The sequence below is a fragment of the Heptranchias perlo genome, unplaced genomic scaffold, assembly GCF_035084215.1.
Source record: "Heptranchias perlo isolate sHepPer1 unplaced genomic scaffold, sHepPer1.hap1 HAP1_SCAFFOLD_122, whole genome shotgun sequence".
NCBI lineage: Eukaryota > Metazoa > Chordata > Chondrichthyes > Hexanchiformes > Hexanchidae > Heptranchias > Heptranchias perlo.
In genome coordinates this window covers 202,583-211,971 of record NW_027138451.1, presented here as the reverse complement: position 1 = coordinate 211,971, position 9,389 = coordinate 202,583, and the positions used below count along the sequence as shown (strand labels likewise).

General features: G+C 42.9%; 1 long non-coding RNA gene across 3 annotated transcripts; it reads left to right on the top strand.

The window, feature by feature from the left end:
• Positions 1-545: 545 nt before the first annotated feature.
• LOC137308172 (uncharacterized) lies at positions 546-9,175 on the top strand. 3 transcript variants are annotated; one of them, XR_010959430.1, is made up of 3 exons: positions 546-695; positions 6,302-6,431; positions 7,699-9,175. It is a non-coding gene; the product is annotated as an uncharacterized lncRNA (long non-coding RNA). The 3 variants fall into 3 exon arrangements; XR_010959431.1 differs by lacking the exon at positions 6,302-6,431; XR_010959429.1 differs by lacking the exon at positions 546-695 and having other exon boundaries at positions 5,913-6,431.
• The last annotated feature ends 214 nt before the right edge of the window (positions 9,176-9,389 follow it).

The window sequence follows — 9,389 nt, the reverse complement described above, 5'->3', positions numbered from 1 at the left end:
GACGACAGCACATCCTCTCTGCACATTACAGCGCACCAGACACAACTATCCACCCCCCGACCCACAACAGATCCTATTTGATACTCCCTGTCCATTACAGAGCCCTCCTGATGTCTCTCTCCATTACAAAGCCCACCCAACCTCTCTGACCATTACAAAGCCCGTCTCAGGCTGGATTACCCAATCGACACTGACTGTATCTGTACTGACGTTTACCCAAACTCCTCATGGTGTCATTCAATAGCCCTTTGCCAGCGTCCTGTCTCACTAATATTATCTGTACTGACGTTTACCCAAACTCCTCATGGTGTCATTCAATAGCCCTTTGCCAGCGTCCTGTCCCACTAATATTATCTGTACTGACGTTTACCCAAACTCCTCATGGTGTCATTCAATAGCCCTTCGCCAGCGTCCTGTCCCACTAATATTATCTGTACTGACGTTCATTCGGAAATGCGAAGTTATACAAAGACTTACCGAGAATCCGTCTCGAATGGCCGCTAAAATAACCACAATCCCTTGTGTTTCAGGAACCTCCTTTTTAATTCATTCATTGGACGTGGGCGTCGCTGGCACGGCCAGCATTTATTGCAGGGGGAGTGGAGGGGAAGATGAATTTGGTGGTGACATCACGCTGGGGATTGTGGAAATGGCGGACGATGATACCTTGAATGTGGTGGCTGGTGAGGTGAAAGGTGAGGACAAGGGGGACCCTATCGTGCTTCTGGGAGGGAGGGGAAGAGGTGAGGGCAGAATGCAGGAAATGGGGCAGACACGGTCGAGGTACCTTTCAACTGCAGTGGAGGGGAATCCTCAGTTGAATAAAAATAGTAAAATCGGAAACATTGGAAGCTCACAGTGTCCCACCGACCCCATGTTGTCCCAGTGATCCCACAGTGTCCCTGTGGTGCGACAATGCCCACAGTGATCCCACGATGATCAAAAAATGATCCCACAGTGACCCAGTGATCCCAAAGTGCTCCCAGTGATCGCACAGTTAACCAGATACAGCTCACGTGAGCCCCATTGAGAGCAACCTCCGGTGAATGCCTCGGTCAATCCCCTCTGGAGAGAAAGCCCCTTGTCTAAAGATTCGTCCTCCCAAATTTTAGCTTTCCACGTCTTCATGTTACAGCATTTACACAAAAAAATCCTCTGGAGAGAGTTAGAATGAGAGAAAGGAATTGATTAAAATCAAAGCAAGGGATTAAAAAGGCACAGCAAGAGCCCAGATCGAACTCACACTCACTCACTCACGCACTCATTCCGTTACACAGGCAATCTCTCAGCAGACACCATTGACAAACGAAATCCCCATTTACAAAGCAGAGAATCTAAAGAGGAGAGAGAAAAGTTGGGAATGGGGAGAAAGAGAAAGACACTCAGTACAGCCTGAAGAGCACATGTTGCTTCTCTCTGCAATTGAAGTTTGCAGGTTTTTTTTTTCCTGCTTTGCCACGCACTCACAAACTCCCCCTTAAACGTGCCGGTCTGTCTGTCTGTCCTTGTTAGCGTTTGCTGCAGAATCCAGACGGTCCCTGTGTTCGTTTTCCCTTCTGTTCCTGGAGCAGGGAATAAAACGCCTGTAGTTTGTGGTCAACTTCCAATTTGTGGCTTTTTCCAATTAGCCAACGTGTTAAAACAAATTCTAGACATTCAGAGGTGCCAAAACAATGAATATTTTTTAAAAATCAAATCCACAGCAAGATCCCTCACTTAGTTTCAGGCTCAGTCTCTCACTAACATTCAGTTACACAGAAACAAATCCCAGTTTATAAGGCAGATGGTTCTAAAGTGTGAAAGATTGGGAAATGACCTTGATAGACAAAAATAACCTGTATTTAAACATTAAAACCAGTACTACAACAAGCCCCCATTCGGACTGTGGGGAAAGAGCAGAGGACGAAACGGGACTAATTGGATTGTCCATTAAAGGAGCCAGCACAGGCATAATGGACCGAATGACCTCCTCTTGTGCCGTACCTACGATGATATTGTGAACAACAGCTTCACTGCCCTGAACTGGATTCAACATGGCCGGCTGCACGGAGGCAATTTATTAAGGGACAAGTGGCCATGTTAAAAAAAGTGTATTCATGAAGTTTAAACAAAATAGCCGCCCTGAATATGAAACAAAATGGCCGCCAGTGAGGCAGCCGTCTTACTGATGGGTGAAGCGGCCACCTAACTGAGGGACAAGGCGGATGCTTGTTGTGTTGAAAGACACGGAGAAGGTTCATTTGCTGCTCCTGTTAAATCACAGTTCCACTCTAGTTAAAGATACAAACTGAGTGAGACTGGAACTAGTTGCTGTGAAACATAAGTGCAGTCGTGCAGTGAGGGAATTAAACAAGAAAGGGTGAATTTCTGCAAAGAAAATGTACATTTAACATTTGGTTATTTGAACATAATGCTTACGGAGAAGGAGAGACCAGACATTCAGAGGAAAGGTCAAATTACTCATTTTATGTAAAGAATGTCGTTGTAGCTTTTATTGAATAAATCAGATTAAAGTTGGACTCAATCTAAATATTGCTCTGATCTGGGATTTAGTTTATTTCTCCAAAGTTCATATTTTTCTTTAAGCTGAAACAATAACAATATTTGTAAAGTAACAGAGCAGGAGAGTGCTGCGGGGTCCTGTCTAGTTTAGCAAAACTGTAGAAGGGTTAAGAGTACATTGTGATTTATTACAGAATCCAATAACTTATTGGGGGAGTTTCACATGGTACAAATGTAGGTATAAAATAGGTGCAAAATGATTTTAGACTTCAATTTGCAAAAGGTTTAATTTTACATTTAACTTAATGAGCTATGTTGCCGAAAGAAACTTCAGGCATAAACCTTGGCTTTATGAAGAAAACAATCATTTACTATTGTCAGTAATACACTAGTAAAAATGACATTAGAATTTATCAACATCTTGGGTTTAAGACCGATTTAGAATTGCTTTAGCAACAATAAAAAAACACATCCTGAATCCCCCAAATCCATAACCGTTTGGAAATCAAATGTGCACATTGAACTAACCCCATAACGAAAGTGATATACTCATGGTTGGCTCAAGCTTGCTGGGAAGGTGGCAGATATTTTTTGATTGATACGGTAGTTGTGTAGCGTGCATTTCTCATATAGTCAGGTCACCTGCTTCACAGGCAATCTGTAAACCTGCATGGAGGCACCAAGCTGTGTGTTAGTGAGTATAATGAACAGTTCAGCTGAGGTGGTGCTGCCAGGAAGCGAAATGTGAGGATGGGACAGTCGTGGTGGATCTGTGTCTCACCCCACTCAACTTCTGTGCAGCTTATAAAATCCGTTTGAATACAGAACCACACCTCTGGGATTGTGACTTTTCAACAATCGGTTCCAACAAATGCAACCCACGATTGATTGACACCAAATTTGTTTTCTCTCAGTGTCCACAACTTAACGAAATTAAGTCAGCAGGTGTTCAAACGACCTCTAGCCCCCCCTCCCCCCCCCCCGGAATCGTTCTTGTTGACATGGTGATCTATCCTCCGCTGTGTGATCTTCTTTTACAATGTGTCATTAACAATCCGATTAACAGTCCTTCCACCTTTTAAAAGTCCTTTACCTTCAGACGTGCTGAAGCCGATTTAACATCAGGCTTTCGTTTATCGGAAGAATGTTTGCCTCAGAGAGCAGCTGCGAATCTCCCACAGAAAATAATGGTCAGGTCAGTTAAATAAGACTGAGTGATTTTATTGTGCAGCCTCCAGGTATCACCTTTCGAACTGTCAAAATTAAATCCACAAAAATGTAACCCCAGAACAGACATGAACTGTCTGGCCTCCTTCACCTGTTGCTGTTCTGCTAGTCAGCACCCTCACACTCCAGGCTGATCATACAGTTTATTTGGCGATTTAATGGTTTCTGCCTCTACCTTGCTGTCACGTTATATCTTTGTTCATGTTTCTACGTGTCTGTCCTCTGTGTATATCGTTTATCTCCGTTTATCTCCTGTGTGTTTTTCAATCTTGTTTTTTACACTTCTACTTTAATTTCTGTCTCTCTGGTACTGTTTGTATCTCTATCTTTTTCTTCCTGTCATTCTTGGCTTTTTTCTATGCGCCTCTCTCTCTGTCTGCATGACGCTGCCTATCTTCTCTCTTTGCCTTCTCTGTCTTTTTTCACATCAGCTTCCCTGCCCCTTTCCCTCGTTGTCTCTCCCTCTCTCTGACTTCATCCGTCTTTTTATCTTTCCACCTCTCTCTCCGTATCCATCTCTCTCTTTTTGTTCCCTCTGTCTATCTCGCTCTTTGTTTCTCTCTGTGTATCTACTTTTCCGTTTTCCTTTTCTCTACCTCGTTCTTCCTTCTCCCTTTTTTCATCCGTCTTTATTTCATTCTGTTTATGTCCCACTCTCTCCAGCTCTGTTTCTGTCTACTTCTTTCTTTCTGTTGCGAGTTGACTTCCTGATCTCTTCTTTTCATCTGGTTCTGTATTTCATTCCATTTCTTTCAATCTCGGTTTGAATTGTCGTATTTCTCCTCCTCTCTTCTGTTTTCTATTTTCTCCTTGCTTTCTAGTCCTCTTTCTTTCTCTCTCTTGCTGTCTTACTTCATGTCTGTCCCTCTCCTCCTCTGCCTCCCTATCAGTCTCTGGTTATTTTGAATTGATTTCTTCTGTCTATTTATCTCTCCGATTCTAGCACGTTGTAATTCCTCGTCAGTGTACCTTTCTCTGGTTCCATTCATGAGTGCGTTCTCTCTCTCTCTCTGACACATATATATATATATATATATATATAATATATCTCCGCTTTTTTTCTTCCTTTATTTTTCTCTCTTGTCTTAATAAATCTCCTTATTTTTCTCCATCTCTGCCCCTCTTTGATTCGATCTCACTCACACAGACTGCCCCCCCCCCGCCTTTTATGTGAATCTGTCTTAATTTTCTTTGTATTTTGATCATTATATTTCTTTTGTCGTTGTGTTCTCTCTCCGTGTCTTTCTATTTTAATTTTTGTCTCTCTCCATATCACTTCTTTTCTCTGGCCCACGTGCTGCCTTCCCTCTGTTTCTTCACTTCATGCTTTTTCCTTTCTGTGTTTATTTCTGACTATCGTTGTTTGTTTCTCCGGCAATATCTCTCTCTGTCTTTATGTCTTTCTAGTGGCCTCTCATGTTTTTTTTTCTGTCTTTATCTTTCTCCTCCTTAGTCACTGATTATTATTATGCATTTTCATTCTCTTCCTTTCTGTCTCTCTCTTCCCTATTATCTCTCCCTCTATCTCTATATCTGTTTCTGACTTTGACTCTCCCATTCTCTCACTTTCACTTTCTGCCTGCCTGTTTTATTATGTCCCCTTGTGTAACTGTGTCTCCTCCTTTCCATGCCTCCCTCTCTTCCTTTCTTTCTCTTCCGCTCTCTCTCTCTCATACACACACACACACACACAGGCACACACACACACACACACACACACACACACACACACTCCAGAAGCAGCAGTGAATATCCTGCAGGGGTAGTTCTATACAATTCAATTACATGATAATTGAAACAGAATTCAGGAGAACATGGACAGACTGGTGAAATGGGCAGACATTTGGCCGATTAAATTTAATGCAGAGAAGTGTGAAGTGACGCATTTTAGTAGGAAGAATGGGGAGAGGCAATATAAAACAAATGGTACAATTTTAAAAGTTTTGTAGGTACAGAATACTAAGGGTTTAGGTACACACAACTTTGAAGGCGGCTGGACAGATTGATAAGTCTCATTAAAAAGCACTGGCTTTATAAATAGAGACATAGAGTATAAAAACAAGGAATTTATGCTAAACCTTCATCAATCACCCGATATGCCTCATTCTGGGCACCACACTTTAGGAAAGACGTCAGGTTCTTCAAGGGGGTGCAGGAGATACTTACAAGAATGGTACTAGGCATGAGGAACTGCTTTTATGTGGAGAAAGTGGAGACGCTGGGATTGTTCTCCGCAGAGCAGGGAACGTTAGGGAGAGATTTAATGGAGCTGTTCAATATTCTGAGGGATTTTGATGGAATAAATAGGGAGAAACTGTTTCCATTGGTCCGAGAGGCGGTTATCAATTTTCACAGATTTAAGATAATAGGCAAAAAAACCAAGGGGAGATGAGGAGGCTTTATTCTACGCAGCGAGTTGTTAGGATCTGGAAAGAACTGCTTGAAAGGGTGGTGGAAGCAGGTTCAATAGTAAATTTAAAAAGGGAATTGGATACATACTCGAATGGGAGAAAATTGCAGGGATATGGGAATAGAGTAGGGGTGTGGGACTAATTGGATATGTCTTTCAAAGAGCCGGCACCGGCACGATGGGCCAAATGGCCTCCTTCTGCGCTGTAAGATTCTATGATTCCATTTATGTGATCACTACGGGAGGAATGTTCGACGGCCGGAGATCAAGAAAGTTCATTCCCATAAGTCAGGTGAGAAATGTTGGTCGGGATAAATTTAAACCCATAATTATAGAGAGGGAATTACATATAGGGGGATTATAAAATGATTATATTTTGAAGCATTATACGGCACCTGCAACTGACCATTTCACTAGTGGTCTCCATACCCAACCCTCTGGTTCTCTCTCTCTCCTTCTCATGCTCTGTTTTACTCTCTCGGCTTACCTCTTTCTCTGCCACCGCTCCCACTATCTCTCTGTTTCTTGGTCTTTCTCTCTCTCCCTCTCAGTCTGGCTTTCTTTTTCCCTGTTTTCTCTTTTTTTTTGGTTATGGTGTGTTCATGTGCAGTAAACCAAAAAAAAAATAAGCGTCAAATTATAATTTTATAATATCGGTCCTGTTTTCTCTTCTTGTTTCACTCTGTCTTTCTTTCTCTCTGTATGTGTGTCTCTCTCTTTTTTCACTCTCTGTCCGTCTGTCTCTCTGCCTCTCCCTCTCTCTCTATCTCCGTCTCTCCCTCTACCCCCGTCTCTCTCTCTATCTATCACTCTCTTTCTCTCTATGCCTCTGCAACTGTCTCTCTTTCTGTCTCGCGATCCCTCAGTCTCTCGAGTCTCTCTCGCTTTCTCCCTGTCACTCCCTGTCTCTCTCTCCCCCTGTCTCTCTGTGTCTCGATTCGTCTCTCTCTCTCTCTGTTTCTCTCTTTCCCTCTGTATATCTGTCTCTCTCACTTTCTCCCTCTCCCTCTCTCTGTCTCTCTATATCACCACTTACGTGGAGTGCACCGATTCCGATCAGGCCCACCGCAGCTACTTTGATTGCCAGATTTGCCCATTTTGCAGGGCGGTCATTTAGGATAAGTACATTTGAGCTGTTTAATGCTGCCATCTTGATCAACAATTCAAATGTTGTCTGCAAAGCAAATCCTGCCTCAATATATCAGATAATCAATAAAATATAACATCAGAATCCGATTTAAGATCATTTCATGGCTCTGTGCTGCTAATTTAAAATGTACTTTCCGTCCCCTGGGAAGTGTTGAGGATGGAGTCTGAAATGGGATTCAGTTCTCCTGCTTGAAACCCTTCAGCTCTTTCTGTGATCTCACTAATTTAACAATTAGATTGAGTGGGTATTTTACCGCGTTCTTCAGCTCCTCTCTGAATTTAGTCTGGGTCAGGACATAAATACACGTGTTTGTGCAGGAACTGAGAAGCTGCAGCATAACTGATGTGTTTTCTGTGATATAAACAGGGTCAGTGTAGGAGTAATAATACCGAATGTCTGTTACTCGCAGATGAATGTAAAATGCAACCCGTGGCAACCATAACACAATAAAACTGCCCGATATACTGAAGAGCAAAATGATGGATTTCTTTCGGTTCTCCATCTCTGGATCCTTGTGAATCTCTCCATTGCTCCGGCTGCGGAATCCCCCGCGGACTCGACTGGAGATTAAAATACGTCTGACTGTCAGAGCATTGAGCAGCAAAATCAGACAGAACGGAAGGAAAGGAGTTAAAGTGAGGTGAAACATGTCAAATGCGGCCCATGCAGGGGAAGTAAGGTAGCTCAGTTTAAGCATGCAACCCAGGGGAACATTATGCATTATAACTCCAGGTTCATATGTAAAGTACCAGGGGAGACTCTCTAAACAGCCCAGAACACTCACTGTTCCCAGAACCACAGCCGCCGTTTTCTCAGTGCAATATTTAATTTTCAGCTTCTCATAACAAATGGCCACAAATCGATCAAAGGTGAAAGCGACTGTTAACCAAACAGAAACAACCCCGGTTGCATAACTCAAGAAAATAATAAAACTACACACGGGAGTAATGAACAGGAATGAACCTCGGAAATAAATCGCACCAATCCACCTCAATATCACACCAGCTGTAACGACCAGGAGATCGGCCACTGCCATTGCCAACAGATAGCGACCAATACATTTGGAGAGACCGCACTTTCCTCGGGACAGAATCACAATCGCCACCAAGTTAACTGTAAGAGAGAGAGAAAAGAAAGCGGGGAAATTACTGATCAGACTTGGAGCCAAAGCAGCAGTTTGGGAGGATCTGGGGTGAAATTTCCCGCTTTCTTGCTGCATCGAACGGTGGAAACTAGTTAATTGAATTGGGCAGCGTTTCCGGGCAGAGAAATGAATTGGGAAATCGATACAGAAAGTGAACAAAGTGAGCACCGTGTCCACTGGAAGGGCCGAGTGAGGGCGCAGTGTCGGTGGTGAAGGAAGAAGGGGTTTTACCGAGTAGGAATAGAGCGCATTAAAGCCGGATTTGGCCTCTAGACGGACGGGAAATGGAGCGAATGTCGGGAAGATGAGGGGACAGGAAGATATGCGGCTGGTTTGTTGCTCTGGGTTAAGACAGCCGATAGAGGCTGGCAGTAAACGGGAAAGGCAGCTGGAGACCGAGCCAGTGAGTGAGATTGGGAAGCAGATAAGGAAAATAACATGTCGGAGCTGGAGGGGAGTCAGGAGCAGATGGTTTGGGAATGTTGATCAACTGAAGCAACTGATGAGGAGACAGATGATTCAATTGCAGTGGGAGGAGAGGCTGGGATTCACATGGAGAGACTGCAGCAGAGCGTTAGAGGAAATCTAATCTTTAAGTCCCAATAACACAATCCAACTCGGAGAGTTAACAGTTCATTTCTGTGGTTATTGGTGTCAGGGAACATGTGTTGGGTAAAAAAATGTGTTAATTAACATTACTTTGTACATTCAATTAAAATTAAATTTAAAAGTATTAATTAAATCGACCTTGTTTTTTATTGAATCCTTCCGAGCTTTAAAACTGCAGTATCCGAATAATCCAATGCGATGACGAAATTACAGATTCTATTCTTTAAGTAAATTTTAATTATGTTCAGAGATTTGTTGGGAAACAAGGAACATTCACGAAAACGGAGTGAGGACCTGACAGTGATATAAACATGAGGAGCGAGTCCTAGAATCAAAACTCGCCCAAA